The sequence below is a fragment of the Sycon ciliatum genome, chromosome 1 (assembly GCF_964019385.1).
Source record: "Sycon ciliatum chromosome 1, ocSycCili1.1, whole genome shotgun sequence".
NCBI lineage: Eukaryota > Metazoa > Porifera > Calcarea > Leucosolenida > Sycettidae > Sycon > Sycon ciliatum.
This window is the reverse complement of record NC_088643.1, coordinates 38044795-38071146: the sequence shown is the minus strand read 5'-3', so window position 1 is coordinate 38071146 and position 26352 is coordinate 38044795. Positions and strand designations below refer to the sequence as shown.

General features: G+C 46.3%; 3 long non-coding RNA genes across 3 annotated transcripts; 1 reads left to right on the top strand and 2 right to left on the bottom strand.

Moving 5' to 3' along the window:
- Positions 1–5783: 5783 nt before the first annotated feature.
- LOC135806987 (uncharacterized) lies at positions 5784–11369 on the top strand. Its single transcript, XR_010551402.1, has 2 exons — positions 5784–6138; positions 10780–11369. It is a non-coding gene; the product is annotated as an uncharacterized LOC135806987 (long non-coding RNA).
- A 1716-nt stretch (positions 11370–13085) lies between these two features.
- On the bottom strand, positions 13086–24300 carry LOC135806985 (uncharacterized). The gene is made up of 2 exons (XR_010551401.1): positions 23992–24300; positions 13086–15843 (listed from the first exon to the last, which is right to left on the bottom strand). It is a non-coding gene; the product is annotated as an uncharacterized LOC135806985 (long non-coding RNA).
- Positions 18377–20537, bottom strand: LOC135824506 (uncharacterized). Its single transcript, XR_010554866.1, has 2 exons — positions 19690–20537; positions 18377–19010 (listed from the first exon to the last, which is right to left on the bottom strand). It is a non-coding gene; the product is annotated as an uncharacterized LOC135824506 (long non-coding RNA).
- Positions 24301–26352: the final 2052 nt, after the last annotated feature.

The following is a 26352-nucleotide window of genomic DNA, read 5'->3' as shown; positions in this document are numbered from 1 at the left end:
TAACGTGTTAGAAGGTAACAGGTCTACCTTCCCACCGTACCCTTCATCATTCCTCATTCACCATCGTGCGATACCCTGGCACACACTGGCAACATATCAAGGGGTACCTTACCGTCGTCTAGAGGAGACGTCTTCGCAGCAATATGTTTCGTCCTGCGCATTCAGTCCGCCGACGCGACAGCGTTTACGGAGCCGTTCCAGTTGCAGAAGACATTCGATTCATCGGACCAGTACAGCAACAGGGCCGTGGACACACATGGGCAGAGGATAGACATTGTGAGTGGACAAGAAATATGCAGTGGCAACTGGCAAGTGCCATGGATGTCAAGTTCTCATTTATAATTGAGCTATTACTTACAGTCCTGCCATTGCTCGCTCGTCATGATTCCTCCTCGTTCGTCTTCTTCCACTTCTGCAGTTCTCCTTCCTGTCACGGCGTCAGGTCAGTGCATTCTCAATGGCACTTTTCAGGACGGGGGTACCGGAAGGAGTTCGCACGATGCCTCCAAAGGCCTAGCACGCCCCCACACCAGCAGCTGCCGTTCCACTTTCGCACCCCTAGGTGGTCTTTGAGAGATGCATGACGATTTCTTCGTCTGTCATGGCGTTGCCCTTCAACATGATCACGCATCTAGGCAGAGTACATCGGATGCCATTCTGTCGCAGTTTCCGAAATGTAGGTCAGACGCGTTATTTCGCTTAGATTGTTCAGTACGAGTCAGATCATGGGACACGTAAACAGGGTTGCAAACTGAAACTGCTCCTTGCTTCCTTTTCATGAGGAGTTCCTTTCCAATTTTGGAGAGGCAGTACACGAATAGGACGGGGCTTGCTGGGAGCTGTGCCAACAACAGCTTCTCGAACTCTCCGCAGGACTACGTTATTGGAACGTGCTATCTGCTCAGCCTGCTATGAGACACCACAAACGGGTCACCTACATGTATGTTCAGGGCTAGTGCACTCACACGCAGAATTATCATAATCGAGCATTTCCCAAACTGCCGGAGAAGTGCAATGAAATCCACTTGCATGCACAGGAGCAATTTTGCAATATGATGCGGAATTCAACACGATCTGCGATGCTGCGTGCGACGTGCCCTGCTGTCATGATGGTGACAGTCACCGCAGTATGTTTTGTCAACGTCGCCCGTGCACTCTTCTGTCAAGTCCAATGTCCTCACATACTTGGCAATGTCTTTGCAGTGATTAACTTCTATCCTAGTTATGTCACGGGTAACTTTAATGAAGTACCCGCAGACATTGTCGATCCGCACATCGTCCACTCTCTCTGCATCGTCCAGAAGACGAGCACGAATAGCGTCACGGATCACGTCTCGGTGACGTCCTTTCATGTCAGCAGTGAAAGTGTGCAGTGGTGGCGAAATAGGTGGAAGTGGAGTCCATCGCGCGATACCCTGGCACACACTGGCAACATATCAAGGGGTGCCTTACCGTCGTCTATGAGAGCCTCAGTAGAGGAGACGTCTTCGCAGCAATATGTTTCGTCCTGCGCATTCAGTCCGCCAACGCGACAGCGTTTACGGGGCCGTTCCAGTTGCAGAAGACATTCAATTCATCGGGCCAGTGCAGCAACAGGGCGGCCGGCCGTGGGCACACAGGGGCAGAGGAGAGCCATTGTGAGTGGACAACTAGAAATATGCAGTGGCAACTGGCAAGTGCCATGAATGTCAAGTTCTCAATTATAATTGAGCTATTACTTACAGTCCTGCCATTGCTCGCTCGTCGTGATTCCTCCTCGTTCGTCGTCGTCCACTTCTGCAGTTCTCCTTCCCGTCACGGCGTCAGGTCAGTGCATTCTCAATGGCACTTTTCGGGACGGGGGTACCGGAAGGAGTTCGCACGATGCCTCCAAAGGGCTACAGCGGACGTCTTTGCAGCAATATTTTTCGTCCTGCGCATTCAGTTGGCTGGCACTTTGCGATACGGAGGTACCGGAAGGAGTTCGCACCATGTCTCCAAAGGCCTAGAGCGGACGTCTTCGCAGCAATATTTTTCGTCCTGCGCATTCAGGCCGCCGAGGCGACAGCGTTTCGGGGGCCGTTCCAGTTGCAGAAGGCATTCATTGATCATCAATGGCACTTTGCGGTAGCGGGGGTACCGGAAGGAGTTCCCACGATGTCTCCAAAGGCCTAGAGCGGACGTCTTTGCAGCAATTCCTTTCGCCCTGCGCATTCAGTCCGCCGACGCGACAGCGTTTACAGGGCCGTTCCAGGTGCAGAAGACATTCATCACTGGCACTTTGCGGTACAGGGTACGGAAAAGGGGCCTCCTCGTTCGACTTCGTCGCCTTCTGCTGTTCTCCTTCCCGCCAGGGGTACCAAAAGGGGCCTCCTCGTTCGTCTTCGTCGACTTCTGCAGTTCTCCTTCCCCTCAGGTCGACTTCTGCAGTTCTCAACTATTTCGCGTACGGGAAAGTCGTCGCGCGACTGTTGCGCGATGGCTTTCTCGTACGCGACATCGGCGTTTACCGAGTGGCATTGGCACAAAGCAGACCGCTGACGGGGTCACGTGTCCAAAAAGTATCAACAACGTGTCGACAAAGTGTTGACAAGTATCGACCAAGTGTATAGCGGTACACTCAGTGGTACACTATAGTAATTCTCGTGCCATTCTCCTGTCACAAAACTGCCGGGATCCCCCCCCCCCCCCCCCCGGGAACATCGAGTACCAGTAATAGGCAGTATGGAAAGGCTTCAGACAGGAAGCCTTTCCAATTATGCTCGGCCGTAACTTGGCCTAGCGCCGTAGTGGGTTTTGTGCACGCACACTTGGGTGTGTGAGACGAGCCCTTTTGCATGGTTGGTGTAGACCCCAAAGGAAGCCATACTTGCAAAATCAAGTAACTAGTTGAGCGAAATCGGAGAGATGGCCCAGTACAGCCCAGCTTTTCTGGAATTATTTGTACTACCAAGAGTACGAAGTGATTTGGCTTTTTTTTAAACATTTGGCATTTGTGTTAACAAATGTGTAATTATTTGCTTTTCTTCTGGCTGTTTCTCTGCTCCGGATGGCTGTATCGAAACATGGGTGGTGGCAAATGAGAGCCAGTTTATCGTAGATCAACATTGACCTGAACATTTGGTGCATACAATTTAATTCTCCCTGCCACGTCCGTATACTAGTGCACTAGTGGTGGGTGCTTTGCCATTTGGTGTAAAATGTGTAAAATAAGCCCCCGAATGGACGAGGAGGGCAGTGAATTGCTTCCGCAGGGCCTTTGGACGACGTCAGGCCGTCTTGCCATCACTAAAGACAAAAATGAAGAACAGTAGGTAAAGGAATACACTCTGAGAGAACGAAAACATGGCTGCATGCGATGCTACATATCCTATTCTACCGTATGACACAGCCACTAGTTACAAATACAAAAACACGGCTTTCGCAGCATACAATGCAGTTGGCAGATTAATTTTTCATCCACTAGCGCACTAGCAATCCTTGAAGTGATATCTATAAACTTCAGAACATTGATGACCGAATATCCTAGTTTGTGATGCCATTTTACAAATAATTAATTTGTTAAAAAATCACACACCAATTATTTGAATCATAAGTATAATGTGAAAGTAGGACATGATTCAAGACACTTTCCAAAGTGGGATCATTCCCATTTTTGCCCGTTGTCTCAAAAAATGGGAATGATCCCACTTTGGAAAGTGTCTTGAATCATGTCCTACTTTCACATTATACTTATGATTCAAATAATTGGTGTGTCATTTTTTAATGAAGGATAGCACTTCCACTTGCATTTGGCCGTAGCTTGCCTAGAACCAGGGAGTCGTAAAATACCGGTATTTTACGACTCCCTGCCTAGAACTTTAGATGTGGCTGAAAAAACGTAGACCCGGGTGCTCGAATGAGACACAGGGTACCAAAACAGAAACACCCTGAAATTGTACCTAAACTTGTTCCGATTTCGTTTAGTTTTCACAAATACCATCAACATACGGCCCGGTATGCCAAATTTCAGCGCTGCCCGGTAAACGCTTTTTGAAATACTCGCGACCCACTTTTTGCTGGGTCCTTGATTCGAGGATATGGGTCTCCTGTACGGTGCTGCCAAAGACCTGCGCTGCTGAATCTGCGGCTCCACTGACCATCTTGCTCTCAAAAATGAAGTAGTAAGTTACGAGTAGTAAAATTTTCAATCTGGGTAATTGCAATTGTAATGTATGCAAATATGCCCTAAAATTCAAGAAAGGTTGCAAACAAATTGCAGAAAATTGCCGGGGGCCGGGGGGGGGCTCCCCTCGGCTCCCGTGCACCCCCCTAGTTGGGGGGCCGAGCACGCCCCTGTACTCCCTGCCCTCAACTGCCACACCAAGCGTAGACGACTGTCGATGGTAGACCCGTACCCGTGTGCTTGAATCGGAGACGATCTGACGAGTTCGCTGTTTCTGATTCGAGCACCCAATTTTCAAATAAAATACAGTATCCGAAGGAAATACGACAATTTTACTGCGTACTGTAGCTTGTGCATGTGTTGTAGCGCACTAGGCCTTGGCGGATAATGCTCGAAAAGGTGGCAGATTCTGCTTTTTTTGCACCGAAATTGGCAGAACCATACAAACCTTATGGCGGGCAATTCCTCGAATTCTGCTCCATTTCTTTATCCACATACCAAACATGCATAAAATTACCAGAAAATGTACTTAATTCTGCCAATTTTTCTGCCGGCATTATCCGCCAAGCCCTATAGCGCACCCAGGTTCTGAATTCCTGCTGGGTGGGTCAAGCCAGACTCTCTTCCCTGTTCCATCGCCTCTCCAAAAATATTCTGACATTATTGAGATTTACAGATGAGAAATTTCACACCTGTCAAATCGTTTCTGATTCGAGCACCCGGGTCTACATGAAAGGTTTTCAGGTTTTCATGGACCATGTGTACTCTTGGTACTACATGTACTCCCTGATTTGACCCCCAGGCCGGCAGGGGACAGCCCGGGAGGGCCGGGATCCCCGGGGAGGTATATTAGAGAGGTTTTGCATTCCGAATTTCGGAATTATTTTCGGAATGTGGCGGCAGGAGTCGAAAAAGTAGTCGAACTTTGTTCGGAAGTGTGGTGGCGAAAGTGCATGGTTTTCCGAAAATAGATTTTCGGCTCTTTCATGTTTGGGAGTGCATATTTGAATACAAAAAAGTGTATTTTTCATGTTTGTATTTTTGCTTTCTGCTGCTCTCGATTATTTGAATTTTTTCCACGTATGTAGTTTTGATTTTTGCTGGTTTTGCTGCTCTCGCTGATCTCGCCATGTTGACTAATCTTCTCACACTTCATCACACTCTATCTTCCTTTGCCCTGGAGCCTACTAACAGTACAAGACAGTAGTTCGCCAACCTCGTCTTCAGCTGTTGGATCACTTGGTCCACCATCAGTCCGTCCTCGTCTTCGAACCGCACCCAAATTCAGTTTGACCTGCGCACATGGATTTGATCCTGCTCAACCCCTTCGACGCTCTCCATTTTGTTTTGCATGGCAACCCTTGGAAACGAAGTCGAATCAGATTTTCGGAATGCAAAACACTGAAAATACCGTTTTTCGGAACGCGCTTTTTTCGGAAAAGCACAGTCGAAAATCATTCCGAAATTCGGAATGCAAAACCTCTCTATCAGATTGCGACGACCAGGAGGCCCAAAGAAGTAGTCAAGTGTAGTGGCTGCAAATGACCGATATCCGTCACTTGCAGCTCTGCATCAGAGACCTGTAGCTGGCCTGAAGAGTTGTAAAATTACTCCTTCGTAGCCGGGCGAGTCAGAGCGAGGGCGATTCACGGCTTGGTCAAAAAACTGTCGGCCTGGAACGTAAACGTCGATCTGCTGACACAGTTCACCTGGTTCACACGCCTGACCTGGCATGCTGCCTTGCGTGAAAGGAACATTTTTCCGAAAGCAAGCTTCTTCTCCAAAATTCGAAATTTCCTTCCAAAAATGCCGTCGTCCTTGACCTCGAAGCTGAATGTTGTTAGGATAGAAAATTAGCGAAGATGTAGCCGACCCATTCTGGCAAGCCGTGTGCCCTCTGGATATGCAGTTGTTCGCCATGGTCAACAATCTTCTTCTCCTTCGTTCGTACTTTCACTTTCCTGACCACGAATACAAGCGGTACCCATGCTCAGGTTAGTGTTTATTTGTCTGTCTATGCACATACATGTATTACAATGTACTGTTCGTGCTGCAGGCACTGGCCGATCATGGAAATAGAGGAAGCAGCCAGCTTTCTTTGAATTCTCGTGCTTTCAACAAAAATATGTACACACTTTCCTTGGCTGCTTTTTCCCACCGCCACCATGCATGCACTGCTTTTCAAATTCGTGTTTGCTTTGGCAGTGGTTTCATGGGTATCCTTCAGCCTTCCCTGGCATTCAAAATTCAGAATAGTTTCCACCCAGGTGCGAGTACCTCTGTTCTGCTTAGCACATTGTAGTAAAATTATTTGCAACTGTCCACCACTGCACTCTTGGCTCACATTCACCACACCATAGCGAGGAAGTTTGTTCTTGGATAGATGTCTGGAGGATGTAGAGCATCTATCCAAGAACGAACTTCCTCGCTATGGTGTGGTAAATGTGGGCCAAGAGCGCAGTGAGGAGAGGTGAACAGTTTCAAATTATTTAGCCACATCCGATCCTTTCTCCGATAATTATGGACATGTTTTACTATACCGGTATATTGAATGGCCACTCATGCTTCTATTGAGAGGTAACACCACTCAGGAAACTGAGGAAAGCCAACCGGTGTTGCACAGGATTTGAGGTTGGGAAGAAAAGATGTTCCGATAAAAGAACTGCGAGTACATGGGAAACGTATTATGGAAAGGGCAGTCTGAGTCGAACTAGGATCTCCTGTTCCAGACTGTACCGAAAGCGTGAATATGAATACCGTAAAGTCGCGGATAAAAGCCGGGTTTGCATACAAGCACATCGCAGATAGAAGCCTGAAAATCAAACGGGTTAAATGCATATAAGCCTGTCGCGCGTAGAAGCCTGGCTTCTATGCAAGCGCGGATCGGGTGGGTCAAGAGTGCATGCGCTATGTACGGTGCATAGTAAAACTGCCGCCATACTGGTAGTCAGTGGTAGATCTACGCTTGTCGCGCGTAGAAGCCTGGAATACAAGTCTGGCAAAAATATCAGTGGTGCATATAAGCATGGTTTGCATTAAAGCCTGATGCAGAAAGCGGCTCATGTGCTTATAAGCCCGGCTTTTATCCGCGACTTTATGGTACAGGAGAATGCCGATAATCCGAACAATCACTTATTCGAAATGCCAGTTTCCATTGAATTGAAGGGACGAAAATGAGCTTCTGCTCATTTTCCCCAACCCCAAGCACCATTCAAGCGGTGCACAAGATAGTTTGCAACAGGTTGGAGCAACAATGTATCACCGTGGTGTCATATTGAGGAGCTAGAGTGTGTCTAGTTCCTGTGAAGAGAATGTGAGAAATGATGGAAACGTGAAGGAATGTGCAAGTCTTAGATGGATGTGTGACTGCTCCCTTATCAGAATTTTTCCCCATCCGAACCCCCTGGAGAAAGCGTGCGCCCGAGGGGTGCGGATAATCTACACTCTGCTGTAACAGTTATGTACAATGAGTGCCGATGCACATTGGACAACGTTGCAAATGTAGAATTGTAGGTGGACTGTGGTTCACATTAGACGATCGGAGTACCCCCACCAAACGAAGAGAGCTCAACATCACAAGGTAGAGCTTGCATGTACAATCGAAAAAGAGTACATATACCATTAGCTGATGCTGTTAGTGTGCGTTACGAAGTCTGAAGAAAATGTTGAACGATCTCGGCTGGGATGACGGCTACACCTTAGCTCAGTGATTAGAGCATCGCTGGCCTCAAGCGAAGGTCCCTGGTTCGAATCCTGGTGATGACAGTCAATTTTTTCTTCAGACCTTTCCCGTTTGTGCCTTTCCCTCTAACCAGTGAATATTACTGTTAGCTTCGTACTTTGAGTGATTATCACTTACAGTTACATATACAGTCGTCCCTCTCTAATCCGGCACTTGTTTATCCGGAACCCTTGCCAACCGGCGCACTTTCTGACGAAACCGATTTTTTTCGTTCAATTCCTTCATCTTAATCCGGCACTTGAATTCCGCCTCCGGCAGTGACTTTTTGAAACGAATCGCTCAAACTGCACGTAGTTTGATTTCATAATCCGGCAGTCGTAAATCGCGTACCGTACAGGTGCACTCCTTGCCAGGCCAGGCTAGGCCAGTCTGGTCAATGTTGTCCAGGAGACAACGGCAGTCAACCATACTTTCTTATTTTAGCAAGGAGTAGTGTCCTGCCAATTTTCAGGTGTGTGTGTGTGTGTGTGTGCGTGTGTGTGCAAGAGTACATGTGAACATGTTCTCTGTTTTACTTTATCACTTTATCACTGTGTATATTCCCGGAGAACAATTGAGAATATATAGCCGTGCACCAAATACTTGGGTCGACACGAAAAAACCCTGCGTTTTGACGTACATATGATACATACATGCAATTGGGTAGGGCCGGGTCAGAGGGCAGGATTTCTTAATCCAGCACCCTCGTTAATCCAGCAGAAAACGCCGTAGCAAAAGGTGCCGGATTAGAGAGGGACGACTGTACTTGATAATTTCTTAGCGCATGAAAATCGGAGTCAGTACCACAATATTCCTCCCTCACTATAATGAGTCTAGATACTTTGAATGTGGAACAGGGTCCAGGACAGGATCGTCTGCTCTATCCAAATTATGGCCTGGTTGCAATTTGTCTATTTACCAGCAGGTACATCGCGCCAGGGAGTCATGGCACCTACACTGTAGGGAGACTACACAATACTTTATAGAATTTTGGGTCAGGATTTGGAGGTTCTCCGTGATCTGTGCAATCACGGCCTTGACCTACTGACCCTGAGAACGGCCCAGATTAGCAATGCCATGTACGAGCGTGTATAGATCTGCCCAATGGTGCCCCAGGGGTGGCTGAAACAGGAACCCCTGGGTCGAACCCCATGTCATTTAGCTTTACAGTCGCCTGTGCCATCTACCTAGATGCTACAACTCCCTGCGTTGCACCCAGTAAATGCAGCACATCAAGTATACAGCCATGTAGTGTTGGTTGTCACCTGTTCTGATCGTGTGATATCACAAACAATCTTCTACGGTCCATTCATTCGACCCTGGCACGTTAGGGGCCATCCATAATTATCTATCTTTAACAAGAAACGAGAAAAAAAATCGTTCATGGGCGGGTGGGTCAAGAAGGGTTTCGTAATGAAAAATATTGATAGCTGAAACACTAGTCCATTCCAGCTATTTTTCGTTGAGGGGTGAGTAGGTGGGGGTGGGGGACGGTCACAAGTTACTCATCACTAAACTTTTCATTTCGTGAAAATTATCGATAATGCCGGGTCCATAATTGTCGATCTTTTACACGAAGAGAAAAAGTTTCGTTGGTGGGTGGGTCAAGGGGAGTTTCATTTCGAAAAATACTGATATTACAGACATCAATCGGGGGGGGAGGGGGGGGGGGTGGTGGGTGGGTGGGTGGAGGAGGGTCCTTCTTTCATTTCGTGAAAATTATCGATAAAGCTGGATAGCTTTAGTCTATGCAATAAAATAGTTGTTTTCTTCACACAGACCGTAAAGTTTAAACAATATCCGGCCAGGTTTGTACCGAACATTTTTTCGAAAGGTAATTTCTCAAATGTTGCCTTGAGTACGTTCTCAGCAACATAGCGGGCCAGTTTCAAATAATTGGACTGCAAACTTGCATCGCTGGTTGTTCCAGCTCCATCACAGGTCGTATCACGGGAAATTGAGTCCAGCTCCACTTCAAGGTTGGGTGACACGTGATGGGCATCACTTCCTGCATGCTGGTGCATGTGACTCAAGAGCTCTGGCTGGCAAGTAGTTTTAGACTGCAGGTGCAATACAAGATTTTTCTGCGATGTGCTATGCATTGTGCATTGCATTTCTCGAGAGACACTTCACGCTATGTGAAAAAAAAGAATTTCGCTCAATGTGGTATTGTGCATCGTGCAGTGCAACTTTCCCACAAAACTGGACTCAAAGCACCTTATAGCTGTGGTTCACAGCAAAGATTTTCCTATTTGCGACTCTTGGTTTAATGGCTGCAGTAGCATGCATGTGCCTGGTGATATTGTTGCAATGGATCATAGTGAGGGCGTAGCAGTACTTGTGCACTGATAGTTGGTCATGGCATGAGTACATAACCAAGAGTGGGCAACTCGATGATCCCTCTGCCCACGGCAGAAAGTTTCATCACTTCGGCTTTTGTAGGCCATTGGGCTCACTAATACCATCATGCATAGCCAGAGATCAAAACTTGTACATCACAGCTACGGTAGTTGAAGCAGAACAATGAACTGTGGATCCATGCCTACTGAACCTGATGAAACACTCTATCTACATGGCACATGTAGAAATATATGCGCGCTTGCTCATAATCATTGGATTTCGAAGCCGATCGTACCTTATGTTAGTAGTTGCACATTCTTAGCAGTTATGTAGTTTGATAATAACGTTACGATAGATTATCAATACTGGTGGAAACGTTATGCTGGTTGCATATTTTGTACCCGGTGTGCCATGACCAGGCATGCTAATTCATCGGATATTATCAAGTTTGCCTGCCTGCTGGGTGTTGTATCTCAGCTTCACTGTACTACAAATACGATAGGCATAGTTTTCCTAAATTGCTTCTTTATAACATTCAGTTTGTTTTGCTGCAATCTTTTCACGTGTTTTGCAGGATTGTAGCCAAGGGTGAATACCATTATGATGAGCGAAGGTCTCTGAGAACTCATGTCTGAAGGCTGGTCATGTTGGCCCAACGATGACTTTCATTGCCTGTTTCCACCACCTTCATACTGGAATGAACTGGAACATGTTCCCTCTCTGTTTCTCATGTGGAAGGACGGAACAGATTGTTTGTCTGTCTCTGTGGATCACCGAAGGCTGAACAGTACAGTTGGAAGAATATTGGATCTCACGAAGTGACTGAATCTGAAGCGGCTGACATGCATCTGCACAGCGCTTTCTTTCTGAGATTTGCTTCAAGGCAGGTTATTGTGTACGATTTTGTCCACAGTATTCCTATATTAGCCAAACGTATTTCTCTGATAGTATTGTGACTACACACGCACAATGATCTCTCTGTCATCAGTCTTTCGAAATGATGTGGCTCGCTGATGACAGCATGCATAGCCATAGATCAAATGAGCAGCTAAGGTAGTTGAAGCAGAAGAATGGATCAATGCATCCTGAACCTGGTGTACTGCCTATATGCACTCTCAGTAGTATTTGTAACGTGTTAACTATGAAGTATCAACATTGCTTCTCTTCTATGTGGGTGGTGTGAGTGATGTCAGATGGTCTGTACTGCCATGGCCGATGGTGTTCACGGGAAGATGTTGGGTTGGGCCATTGTGCCCTCTTGCAATATGCTGTTGCAGCCTGAAGGCAATGAAAAAGTTCGAATGCTGATCTGCTTTCAAGCGTAGAATGTTACATTATGTGCATTACATATTTGCATAATTATGTTTTGTACTGGAGTGTGAATGTGCGGCAAGGGCATGCACATGTAAGTATATCGCACTGCAAACAGCCTAAGAGTTCACGTGGTATGTGATAAGTACACTTTTGGAAAGTGCGTGCACAGTCGAATCATGTAATGTTAAAACAGCCTTCGTGCTCCTCCCTGAATGGCTGCACAAGTAGAAATCTCCGTCTTCCTTTGCTTCTTTTTGCTTGAGCTGGCATGGTGGTCGTAGAGTTGGAAATTGTTAAGTATGATAACAATCGTTGTTTGGTCTGGAGACAAGAATGCATTTGGATATTTGTCCCAGGACTGCATGGCTTCCCAAACTGCATGTTGAATGCCATAGATGATTATTGTTCGGTTCAAGAAAGGACTCGTGGGTCTGTCTGGCTATTGTGAGCTCTCGCTAGTCCATTTCCATAGCACTTGCTCTGGATTCACTCGCTGGAATATTCTCCAGTATAGAACAAGAAGTTTAGAAAACCTACTGGTGATATTAGTATGTTATAGTTACTAGTTTCTCCGCACTGTACCGCAGCTTTTGTTATCACACACATGCGGGTTATATACAGTAGTTTATCTACAATCCAGCATGATGTTCTTCCAAGAACGCCCCCGACCTAGGCCCTCGGAACGACGTTCTTGGGTGTGCAACATCACTTATAGTTCTAAATCTTAGAATTAAGCGCAGGATTTTAGTGATCACGGTTCCAAATGCATGTCATTGCACTCCGCCTTTGGGACTTATTAAACATGTCATTGCACTCCACCTTTGGGATTAATTTTAAGAGCTGCATGCATGCCAAAGCTTGTCATAAAAGAAGAGAAAACTTAAATAGGCATCTTGTACGCATGATTTCTAACATGTAACATCCCTGCCGAAGAGTGTTCTTCCATACTACAGTAGAGTCGAGCGTCCAAGAACGTTGTGTCCAAGAGGTTAGCCTTGGGTGTTCGTATTTTTCAGCCATCCGGCTGCGCTCTTGTAGCATGTTCTTAGAAACAATCATGTTAGGATCATATTATTATGTATCCCGAAAGCTGCCGGAAAACCAACACCGCCATTCTTTTAAACTTAAGGCGGTGGCGTTCTTAGCATTTCAGGCTGGACATTCTTGGGCAACACGTTCTTCGGCGCCCGACTCTACTGTAGTACTGTACATGAAATACAGCTACTACAACTGTAGTAATATAGAATGCCGATTATCCGAATGATTGATTGTCCGAACTGCTCAGGCTGCATGGCAGCAGGCTGTCATCAACATGCATCCCATGATAATTTCGAGGAGCTGGAGTGTGTGCCAAAAAGAATGAGAAATGAAAGTATGCATGAGGAAATGAGTATGTTTTAGATGAGTGTTTTCCCACGCCCTTATCCGAACATACATGCACTCGATCGCCATAACCCCTGGCACACAGCACACAGCTTCAGAACCTGAGAGAGTATGATATGGGTATGTCACAAGTACTCCCAGGTCCCGAAGCTTTCGTCTCAACAAAGGATCATAATCGACGACTTGTAATGAACTACATTTTGGTGGTATTATACTGTACTTGTTTACATTCAATTTAGGAATGAGTTTAAAGCATGAGAACTATCCACAGCAGACATTCTCACTGTTCGGAGTTGCCAAAAACGTGGTGCATGTACAAATCAGGGATGGGTACAATACCAACATCTGAGGTGAGTCTATCAGGAAAGTGAATGTCGTCCACTCTATAAAATGGGGTCCCTCAAGAAAGATGCGATTTTGCAGGCATGGACGTTTCCAGCCAGGTGACTGTATATACAGTGATTTAAGTTATGCAAAGCTTGACATGAATGATTGGCTGGACACGTCAAAGAGAAGGAAGAGAGAAGCAGACCAACCTTACACCAGCTGAGTGTAGTGGCCCAAAACAACAAACTAATTCTGTGTGGCCTTAGAGGAGCTGGGCAAGATGTGTACAGTGAATTAAACAATACAGTAAAAGTGGGAGAAGAAGTGACAAGACTGAGTATGATACACTGTGCCAGCACAGTGCACATACTAGTGCAACTGTTGGTGTAATTGCAGTTGGCCCACACGAGCAGGTCACTCGATTGTAGATACACAGAGCGCATTCTACATCATACAAAACATGTTGAGCTAGGCAGCAGTGGGTGGCATTTACCGACATACACCAATGCCAATGCGCGGCTTGAGCAAATATTACAAGCCTCGGAACACCCATACGCCATTTTAGAGACAGAACAAGGCGATGAGTAAGTGTAATAGGTAGCCGAGTGGTAGGCGCGGTGAAATCAACAATAATTACTTTTATTCTACTTTCAGGTACACACCTGAGATATAATCGTTAGTGAAAGAAGAAGCGGCAAAATAAATGACTTTCTCTCCGGTGCTCACCTAGAGGCTGAATCCTTATTCTTCGAGTTAGCTTTCATTGCTATCCAATCTAATCTAATCTTCATCAAAACAGAAATGCGCAGCCGCTTTTATGCAGCAGACGACGTACGCTTACATACGGAGATACACTAAATATACATCAGGCAAGCTCCGTATTAGTTCCGTACTGCTTCCGTATTGGTCGGGCAGGGATACTACACCCTCCCTTCCTACAGATTATCACGCCCTCGTGGTTTTCAAAAAATTAGTGAAGAGTTACGAACACAGCGTCAACCGGAAGATGGCAAATTATATCGGAAATGATAACGTTTAGAGTAGACAGAAGAAATGAACTGATAACAAATCATAAAGTAGAAGCACACCAGGTTCACACGATCTCACGGGGTCAAAAGGGGAAAGAACTGTTCTCCAAATAGGACCTGAAAATCCACAGCACTCTTGCTGCACAACGCTGGCACAACCCGCCAGGAACATCGCAGTTCAAAAACCAAACTGAATACACTATAACTATAAGGGGCGTTGTCACACACATTGTCCCAGGTTAGCTGGGTAAGCCGTGGCTCACCATGATCAGACGCCTACCAAACTAAACTGGATTCACACACTCGCATAAAGGAAGACTGAAGAGAACAGGGAGACTGAAGGAAGACAGGAAAGAAAATGCCATACCTGGAATCAGCGTTAGTAACCACGGCGGCGGCTGGAGCTATGGCGGAGGGCGAGCCAGGTTTTATCTTCATCTTGGTTGAGCCGGTGACTCAGAGCGGCTAGCTCGGCGTCAGACAAATAACATCCCTCCTCGTCTTGAATCGTGGTCTTCACGTTGTCGACAGCATCGCTTGGCGCGACATAAAGAGTGATGGTCTAGCCAGGAAGAGTGTTGACGACAATATGCATCCCACCACGGAGGCGAAGTACCAAATAAAGAGTGGACTCCTTCTGAACGTTATTGTGGTCACTCAGGGTTCGGCCGTCTGCCAACTGCGTGCCGGCGAAAATCAAACGCTGCTGGTCTTGGGGAATACCCTCCTTGTCTTGGGCAGCAGCCTGCCTGTTGTCGTCCTCATCAGCTTCGCCATCACCACCAGTAGTTAACATGTAGGTAGCGGGTCGCTTGGAATCGCCATCGGAGTCTCAAGTGGATGCCATGCGGAGGGAAGGGTGATCCACGCTAGCACCCTGACTGTGCTGCAAGCTAATAAGTAGGGCCAAGCCCAGGACGGCAAGAAACATGATTCTCATCTTGATTCGTCGCAGGGAGCTGCAGCGGGTTGAGCCATGGGGGTCTGGAGTCGAATCACGTTGTTTTATTTAAAACTACACCGCTGCCACCAATGTAATAGGTAGCCGAGTGGTAGGCGCGGTGAAATCAACAATAATTACTTTTATTCTACTTTCAGGTACACACCTGAGATATAATCGTTAGTGAAAGAAGAAGCGGCAAAATAAATGACTTTCTCTCCGGTGCTCACCTAGAGGCTGAATCCTTATTCTTCGAGTTAGCTTTCATTGCTATCCAATCTAATCTAATCTTCATCAAAACAGAAATGCGCAGCCGCTTTTATGCAGCAGACGACGTACGCTTACATACGGAGATACACTAAATATACATCAGGCAAGCTCCGTATTAGTTCCGTACTGCTTCCGTATTGGTCGGGCAGGGATACTACATAAGCACCAAAGGATTATATGAATAGCGGCCAGGCAATAATTCAGGCCACTGCTGCTAATCAAGGACTAGTTACTAGTACTAGTATGTTGTCAGTGTACCCTGAAACGATGCAATCACAGCGAACGTGATACATGCACATCATGTTGCCTGGTTCTTGGTTAAAGGTTGTATCCTCAATGCTTGAGGTTTGTGGGGTCCCTCCAGCTTCTCAGAGTCCTGCACAAAAAGAGATAAAAGCAAGTGCAGGTAGAATAACAGTAAGCTCACATAAAACCTCTTCGTCTTGCTAACAAATTTCGTGATTAAATCCACAGCATGGGAACGAGGCTACAGGAAAAAAAAGTTCAACATAATAATGCAAAAAGGCAACTTTAGCTAATCATATTTTTGGCAGCAACACTATACTGTTTGTATAGGAGAGTTGGCTTGGTGCATTCATGGCAAATGCACTCCCTATAGTATTGTATTACTGTACTTCATCATTTTACTTGGGCATTCATTCCCAGTAGCCCTAATGTCTTCTAACAGAGTGCGCAAGGTACTGCATATTCGGCGCATATTTTATTTTCGGCTATTAACGGCCTGTGCATTTTTAATTCGGAAAGTGGTGGACATCACGCAACTAAATTGTAAATAAAAGGAGGTTTGTCAACTGACAACCGCATACTTTTTCGACATCACTAATAAAAGAATTTTTCGTCCAGCGCATGCGCCAGGAGTGAATAGCAACTGAATAGAGCGGTTGTCATTTGACAACCCCCTTTTATTTACTAGAGGAAACGCAAAAGGTAACAAGATTACGTAACCCAAGGTGAGAAGGCACTGAACGAACTGTCAACCTACGAATACAACCTCAGTGTAACAACATGCTCTTTCTGCTTACACAAGCAGAAAGAGAAAGAGCACGTTGTTGCACTGAGGTTGTATTCGTAGGTTGACGCTTCGTTCAGTGCCTTCTCCCCTTTTATTTACTGGGCATTTGTAGCCTAAAATTCGTTTTGCAAGGTTCAACGTGACAGTGCATACAGGCATCAGCAGTACAGGCTGAAATTTCAATGTGGCCGAGATGTGTTTTTGCCCTGGGGAGGCTGCAATTTAAAGGGGCACTCCGGCTTCATTTTCGACGCCGAGTTTTCGATGCCAAGACGAAGGTAGGTGAAAGAGAAGACCCCTCGAACAAGAACGAGTCTCCAGAAGCGATCGAGTCGAGCAGGAAGACGACTTTTGAATTTAGGCCGAGCGAGCGCTGATGACGTAATGAGGGATTAGCTTGCCAGTGGAAATGCATCTGCGCACATACATTTCACACACTTTTTGGCCAATTTTCAATCGAAGAGGAGGTTGTTTGCTATGTTCTCCCAACGCCGTGAGCGATCCCGTCTTCTATACCCTTCCAGGTACCCTGAAGGTCCTCCAGAGGAGAATTTATCTCCATCAAAGCGTTGTTGATCCGCTAAATTCGTCTCGAGACATATTCACCCAGTGCAGTGCTGATAAATGTAGAATGTTGAATCTGTGATAATTGTCGACGATGGAGAGAGAGGTTGATAGCCGCTGTCGCAGGGAAAGTGAAGCTGCTGGAAGTAACAACTGGGAGCTTGTTAGCATAACTTGATCAAAGCAGCTTGACGGAATCGGGGAGTACTGACTATTTGTCTCGCCCTCAGTTTAGTGAATTTTATGACCAGAAAATTATTCGATCAGGATCCCTTCTACAAGATGTGTAGTACAGGTGATTTCTGAACTTGACGATATGGAGACCGACCAGTAGACCTACCAACAACGTGTACCTGCAGGAAATTCAGCCAAGGCTATTGCTAATGCTATCCTCTTCAGTGGCTGTTGTTTTTTTAGTAAAAATATGTTCACTTCTCTCAACATACTCCTGCATGGCAGCAAGAAGATGCGCTATGGAATTCAACACCACAATATTCGCCTAGCTGTGGATGAAGCATGGTCAAGTCATGGCAGTACATATACTTGAACCAGATGAGAAATTGAAGTTCATTTGTGATGCGAAGTTTGACAGCCCCAGTGACGGAGTCAAGCGTTGTCTTTTGCCGTGGCACAAATTGCTGAAGAATCCGAGATGGTCTTGGAATTATGCACATGGATACTACCAGAAATAATGGTGGCATGAACCATTGTGGAATGGGACAGCTCACGGAGAATACTGGAATAGCTCAAGTATCTCTAGGTGATTGTAAATCCTGTTCTGGCTTATAGCTTCGGCCTGCTGCGCCCGTCCATGTACAATGATGGGAAGATGCATTTCTGTTTTCTACATATGACCAGCGCTTTGGCCGAGCGGTTGTGGGCTTGCCTGCGAATCACAAGGTCCCAAGTTCGAGACCCGCGCTGGGAGCAGGGAGCGTGTGCTGTGCTAGCAAATGCGGTAATGCACGCATGAACCACTTTACATGCAGTGAACTGCGCCGATACCCACAGTCAACTGGGTACTCACTACTCGGAGTGAGGGCAACATGGATGCAGCTAACAAGGTTAGCCCCCTTGTCATGCATTGTTTGTGAGACTTACCACCTCACCCTCGCCATTAGGCGCTGCATCTGCCACCCTGGCATCATAGGCATGGTGGTGGCCTGGCACATTCGAAACTTCCGCTGGTTGTGTTTCTCAACAAACTTTACTTTTTTTTTACTTTACATATTTGCCATCTACTGTACTGTGGTATTACAGTTGCAGGTCCCTTATATAGAAATATGTTCAACCCCCCTCCCACATACCCACATAAATATGAACTAACAATTTCACTGTTGGACTCGCCGGCGGCTAGAGAGCAAAGGATTAATTTATAGCAAAGAAAAGGACCAGGGAACTACAAGTTACGCTATAATGTCCACGAACAATTTCACTGTATTTGAAATAATTTTGTTTGATACCCTGAGAACTCTGAAACTTTGCAGCATTGTGGATTATATGTGGATACAACATTTATGGAAAGAACACATTGTTCAAATAATTATAGCACTGAATTGTTGAGATTGTGAGCACATTCCAATCAGTACTCTACATATTTATAAGCGGTGGCAATCGTTAGGAATAGGTCGTGAGTTGTCAGAGTGCTCTAGTATATGAGAGAATGTTTTGTTTGTCTAATCGACGGCTCGTTTGAAGCCAGAGTTGTTTGAACTTGTTTCAGTCGACTTGATTCTAGACAGTAGTCGAAGGAGTACTATGAAGTATACACCAGGCGTAGTCCGTAAGGTATCTCGTGAGAATTCTGTCGGTACACATCAGGTATCAGCTTGCAAAGATGGCTCCTCTCTGTTTCTTGAAAGCCTGTATAGTTGGACTGTGGCTCCAGCGATTCCCTTCTCAGAGCAGGTACCATACCCAATACGGTCAATGCATATTGGACAGACCTGTGTGCACAACAGAAATAGTGGAGAGAAATCTCTCAGCTCATGAACACATCAGTGAAGTTTGAACTGCCGTTGTTTGTGGCCATCAGTATAAACCTATCGACTATAAGAATAATGTGCAAACACCCCTCTATAACTACAGCTGGGGCCATGGAATTAGAAAGCATCTAACTTAGGGAACTGCCAATTCTGGTCGGAGTTGCGTTCAAGGCCTGCAATTCATGATGGCTATCGCATGTTGCATTGACCAGAGATCATATAAAACTTCCATGCCACATTGAAACACGCACTACTTTCGAGTACTTTGGTATCCCCCACCAAATGAGCATTCGGTCCCAGGGTGGCAGACATCACCATTCGTTATACCTGGATCAGATTAGATTGACCCCAACTGTCATGAAGAATCATTTTTACTTTGACTGGATTTCAGTACAAGTTGTAGAACTGCAGAATAAATTTTGTTGTATTTGGGCAACCATTTCTCTACAAACGCTCTATTTGGAAAATATAATTTTTTTATAAAATACATGTCCAAATTCCACATCTACCCAAATCGGAATACTTGATCACGTATTCAGTCCTACACGGAATGTTTAGAAAACGCCAGGGGATAGGAATTTGCTAACGAGAACTCCAGGCCAGGGTACTAGCATACGAACAAAACAAGATAAAAACTCACCAGTATACATGTACTTGTAGTAATTCATGTCGGTGTAATATTCACGATAAGCAACGAGGCACCCTCCGATTTGGTCAAACTGCTTTGAAGTCTGGTTGTTCAGGTGATACAAACGGGCTCCCCGTTGTTACTTCCAGCAGCTTCACTCTCCCTGCGACAGCCGCTATCAGCCTCTCTCTCCATCGTCGACAATTATCACAGATTCAACATTCTACATTTATCAGCACTGCACTGGGTGAATGTGTCTCGAGACGAATTTAGCGGATCAACAACGCTTTGCTGGAGATAAATTCTCCTCTGGAGGACCTTCAGGGTACCTGGAAGGGTATAGAAGACGGGATCGCTCACGGCGTTGGGAGAACATAGCAAACAACCTCCTCTTCGATTGAAAATTGGCCAAAAAGTGTGTGAAATGTATGTGCGCAGATGCATTTCCACTGGCAAGCTAATCCCTCATTACGTCATCAGCGCTCGCTCGGCCTAAATTCAAAAGTCGTCTTCCTGCTCGACTCGATCGCTTCTGGAGACTCGTTCTTGTTCGAGGGGTCTTCTCTTTCACCTACCTTCGTCTTGGCATCGAAAACTCGGCGTCGAAAATGAAGCCGGAGTGCCCCTTTAAAAGCGTCGGAAATTTGCATACTTTACAACACAGTACTGAGCATGCGGTGAGCTGATCACGAAATGAATTGGACGTACTAATAATGCTAAGGGATTCGGGGGCGCATCAAAGGGGTCAGCACCAAGGAATGGGATAGATTTGTGCCCAGTTCGGGTATGTATATTGGGTATAGAACGGAAATTATTGGCTAAGCCTCGGGCGACTCCTACCAGTATTGCCACCAATGGCCCATGGCTGCTGATCTCTGTGATAGAAATGAGACGTGTATGTGAAACCAAAATACGGCTTTTCAAGATGTACTATAAGACATGTTATTATAACGAGTCGCACATTTAACGATTGTCCAAAATTCATAGGTTAACGAGAAGATATGTTAACAATCTTGCAGTATTCTGCCATATACACACACAGCATATATGAAGCAGTACGGCCTCAATGGATCTATTATAACGAAGAAATGTCATCCGTTAAAACGTTAGATTTGCTTCCTCGTTATATATACATGTCTTACAGTATGTGCATTTTGTGAAGATCTGATCTAAGGGACACCTTGTTGGGTCTTGCCAACATTCAATTATTATGATGTTCATATCTATGCATGAATTATAAGCAAGAATCAATAACCCCAAGAGTATGCAGCTTTGCACATGGAGTCTGTCACAACACGTTGACCAAAGTACATGAACCTAGACACGAGCTAGGGAATCAGCTGAGCTGCTGCGTCATTTATGATCTGCTATAGTTTCCAGTCTCCATGGAGATTTTTCTTGGAGACGTCGAATCTACAGTATTAGGTGTGGAACTATTGTACTAAACCGCAGGAGATAGAATCTATTCAGCTCGGACAACATTTCACTACGTACGGAAGGAAGTACGCCGATCAAAGCTTGCTACACTCCCGTTTAGTCAACTTAACGGCCCAAATAATGCTTGGGTCATGAACTCATCGCTGTTGGTCTTTCGAGGGTGCCTGACAATGGTTGTTAATGCACAGTACCAGCCGGGCCAAATGACAAGATCAGAGATATAGATCTTCCTAGTTCAATTGCTGAAACGTGACTTGTGCAAACGTTACGTAGCAAAAGGAACTGTACTATGGCACTACACTCCATTCACAATAATCAAAAATGCCCACTTGACAAAACAGAATTTCATCAACGGAGCCCCGGGATTTTTTCTTCTGTACATAATAGGGAGGTTTAGTTCCCACGTAACGGAAACGCGTACGTGGGTGATCCACGTAAAGTGGATGAAGGGCACCCACGTTGCAATGTTGTGTTTAGTCACACGGAACAAACAAAAGCATGAAGCGAAAGGCCAAAACCTGGTCAAAGACGAAGCTACCCCGGCCTAAGAAGCTCATCCAATATTTTGATTTCGTGCTTCGGAAACTTATTCAGCTGAGCACCCTCACAGCTCGCACAATGCGCTCCATTCTGATTTTCACCCACGTAAAACGTGGCGGAACGTGGGTGAGCCTCCATACACGGTATGTCGTGAATCAGAAAACGTCTGTACGTGGGTCACTGAGTATCACGTGGTGCACCCACGTAAAGTACCCACGGATTACGTGGGACTAAACCTCCCTAATATCAAGAGTACATAACCCCCCCCCCCCCCAGAGTGTGCAACGCCTGATCCAGCTCTGTATACAGGTATAGGGTCTTGGTCGAGCGGAATCGGATCTTTGCGTCATAATACCGTACACATCTGAGGGGAACCCGGGGAGTCGCGGGTACTCTTGGATCAAAAACAATGGTGCCCTGCCTCGAGACCGGCCTTGAGCTGGTGTGGAGTGTACGCATGACATCAGAAGATCCGATTCCGCTCGACCAAGACCCTATCCAGAGCTGGATCGGCGTTGCACACTCTGGGGGGTTATGTACTCTTGATAATATGCATTATGGAGTCATAGCATAAATAATAATAAGGGAGACGGCACGGTAGACTTTCAGCCTAAATCATAACGAGGGCCAGCTGGGCAGCTCAAAAGAGAGCTCTATGCACTATTGGCAGAGTGGTATACATGAATAGAGAGTGACCACCCAGTGCGTGAAGCTTTTCGTGTCACCCTAGAAAATGTCAAAAATTAATAATGTGGGTTCAACCCCGGGATGCCAGTGACAGTTGCCCTTACTGCCTTAGGGGCAAGTGCGATACATACATGCTCGCATATAGCATCGCTTGACTGACCCATGCTTGGGGCCAGTGGGTCAAGTCCGCGATCACGAGTTGCATAAACCACGGATCATGTAGAATCTCCATGGATCCAATCTGTGTACTGTAAAAGCAGACATTTTTGATGGTGTAATATTTTCAGAATTCTCCAAAATCGGTGGTTCGGCGGAGGGAAATTTTCGGTAATACCCGCTTTCCAGGTAAGGGTGCTAGCACTACTAAGTAGTACCGAAAAATTTCGGTGCATTTTTTCGGTAAAAATTGTCGGCACCGAAGTTACCGAAAATAAAACACCACTGAAAATTTCCGCTTTTACAGTACATCATTTTGGGTATCATGATCTCGTGTTGTTTCCTTGGGTGCTACGACTCCCTGACATGCATTGATCCATGGCACGGTATGATTTGGGCGATTTCAGCCAATCAGTAGACGTTCTGAGAGGGGTATATTCAACGATACACCCCGCTCAGTTCACATGGGTCGCGCCAAGAGTGAATATTGGAAGGAGTCTTGGGAAAGTGCCCTGGGAGAAATGGATTGCACCATTCTATACATGTACTGCATTCCCCATAATTTCCTCGTGCTATATCCTCGGGAAAATATTTAACGTATACCCTTCACATACTCATAGAATAATCCAAACGTATCTGCAGTCAACCACGGGTATAACAACCCACGGATAGTGAGACTATCTTCAGACCTAGTAACAATATAGCCGTATATTTTCAACCCCGTGAATGACGCCAACTCCCAAATAGCAACACTTTTCTCATGCCCGATCAAGGGTCGTTCGTTACTGGCAAAGTTAGCTGGACATCTTGTCATGTAGTCATTATTACTTCAAGCAGGGACAATGAAATACACCCCGCCCCCTTTCCTGCAGAGGGAACAGTGCTGTGTCCAGGTCCGCATGCAGCATGGAGGTGCTAGTAAGTCACTGGCATATTTTCTCTTGTGGATCGATGTACAGTGCGTGACAATGCTTCCATAGTGGTGGTGGTGGTGGTGGTGGTGGTGGTGGCGGGAGCATACTGCACTGCAGGGCATTTCCACACTGGCGTACTATTATTTTCTCTTGCAGACGTGCCGTGCACGACAATGCTTCTATAGTGATGGTAGTGTGGTAGTGTGGTGGTGGTGGTGGTGGTGGTGGTGGTGGTGTGGTGGTGGTGGTGGTGGTCACAGTGGTGGTGGTGGTGGTGGTCACAGTGGTGGTGGTGGTGGTGGTGGTGGTGCTGCTGCTGCTGCTGGTAGTGGTGGCGGCGGTGGTAGTTGCGGTGGTGGGAGCATTCTGCACTGCAGGGCATTAAAGCAAGCTCGATTGTGCATGCATGGTGGCGGTGGGAAAGAGGAGCCAAGGAAAGTGTGTACATATTTTTTGTTGAAAGCACGAGAATTCAAAGAAAGCTGGCTGCTTCCTCTATTTCCATGATCGGCCAGTGCCTGCAGCACGAACAGTACATTGTAATACATGTATGTGCATAGACAGACAAATAAACACTAACCTGAGCATGGGTACCGCTTGTATTCGTGGTCAGGAAAGTGAAAGTACGAACGAAGGAGAAGAAGATTGTTGACCATGGCGAACAACTGCATATCCAGAGGGCACACGGCTTGCCAGAATGGGTCGGCTACATCTTCGCTAATTTTCTATCCTAACAACATTCAGCTTCGAGGTCAAGGACGACGGCATTTTTGGAAGGAAATTTCGAATTTTGGAGAAGAAGCTTGCTTTCGGAAAAATGTTCCTTTCACGCAAGGCAGCATGCCAGGTCAGGCGTGTGAACCAGGTGAACTGTGTCAGCAGATCGACGTTTACGTTCCAGGCCGACAGTTTTTTGACCAAGCCGTGAATCGCCCTCGCTCTGACTCGCCCGGCTACGAAGGAGTAATTTTACAACTCTTCAGGCCAGCTACAGGTCTCTGATGCAGAGCTGCAAGTGACGGATATCGGTCATTTGCAGCCACTACTTTGGCCTCCTGGTCGTTGCAATCTGATACATTAATAGGGACCTGTCCTTTCGCATTTGCTACGAAACGAATGCGAAACGAAAGTTTGATTCGGCTCGTAATCGTTTCGTTGAAAACAGATTTCAGGTTTCGCAAGTCGTCATGCAAATGTGCATGGCAACTACGAATACGGCCGCGGGCGCCGGTAGCTTGGCGTACGGGTTTTTTACACGCACACGTGCATGGATCATGGAATCAAGGGAAAAATGTGTACCTTGCAAAACATGTGTACCTACCCAAATAAATGTGTACCTGACGGATTCGGAGCGTGCCACGAATGAAGAGGCTTCCATTCGTGAAAACGAGTTCTCCGCAGGGACTCTGACGAATCCTCGAACCCAGGTGACGAATCAGCATTCGTTTCGTATCCGTACGCGGGGTGCGAAAGGTCCCTAATAGGGACCTTTCGCATTTTCTACGAAACGAATGCGAAACGAAAGTTTGATTCGGCTCGTAATCGTTTCGTTGAAAACAGATTTCAGGTTTCGCAAGTCGTCATTCAAATGTGCATGGCAACTACGAATACGGCCGCGGGCGCCGGTAGCTTGGCGTACGGGTTTTTACACGCACACGTGCATGGATCATGGAATCAAGGGAAAAATGTGTACCTTTCAAAACATGTGTACCTATCCAAATAAATGTGTACCTGACAGATTCGGAGCGTGCCACGAATGAAGAGGCCTCCATTCGTGAAAACGAGTTCTCCGCAGGGACTCTGACGAATCCTCGAACCCAGGTGACGAATCAGCATTCGTTTCCGTCCGCGGGGTGCGAAAGGTCCCTACTGCGAAGCGCCAGCACCCCAAATCAAGACTTTTATATTTTCCGTGGCGGGAAATCGAGCTTTTCCAGGTATCTACAGCCTGTAGAAATTCAACGCTGAGAATTTCCAACTATTGTCCGGCTTTGGTCCTCTGCCACCGACCTATCCTTTGAAGGAGAATGCTGAAACCAGTTGGTTGCTCTTCAGTAGTTCTTTCTCTATCGTAAACATATTTTTGTATGTCGACACATGCCGTGTGCGACGACGTAGACACTTCTCAACACTGGAGTGACTTGAATTTGGCCATGATGACCGAATGTCATTGGACCGTGGAGTCGAGTAGAGGGCTCAGGCTCGATCGCCACAACGGGTACGTCTAGCACAAGGGTAGGGCTAATGATATATCAAGTTGTTTGCTGTGCACAACCTTGGGGCGGAATTCGGCACGAAATTCTCTGCTCGCCAACTGTTGAGTATACCATGCAATACGTAGGTTTAAACTCATGTTGCAGTGCTATCACGGTTGCAACCCTCTTTCAAATGTTGACATAGCCAACAACCACATAATCCATATCAAATCTTGCCCCTTGTTTTCTTTCTAAGTGTGAAAAATAGAAATAATACCAGTCCCAATCATTGGAAAATGCAAATCACGGTCTATTATCGACACATCGTACTGTCGCGGACATGGAAATCCAGTCAATTGACCGGGGCCGGGGCCCTCAGCGCGTACAGAACGTTGCATGCAGTGCACATGTTGATCCAATGCGACCATCAGCAGCGCATGATAAACCGTGCTACGGCTACATGGCCAGCGCCCTGGGGCCGCTATACCGTACGTGCGACCGGATTCCCATGTCCACGACAGTAGTACCATGCAGCCTGGTAGTGCATTTGGAGCAGGAAAGTGAATGGTAGCACTGCGGTGGTGAACACATGAGCTGATGACAACCATCGTCGTCTTGTTGGTTTGTGTTGTCTCCTGTTCATTGCAGGTTGAACGAGGAATGAACGTCTACTCTTTCTTTCCAAAACTGGCTGGGCACACGCCAATGTGAGACGGAAGCTAGTGCCAAACCAGTCCTTGGAAGTT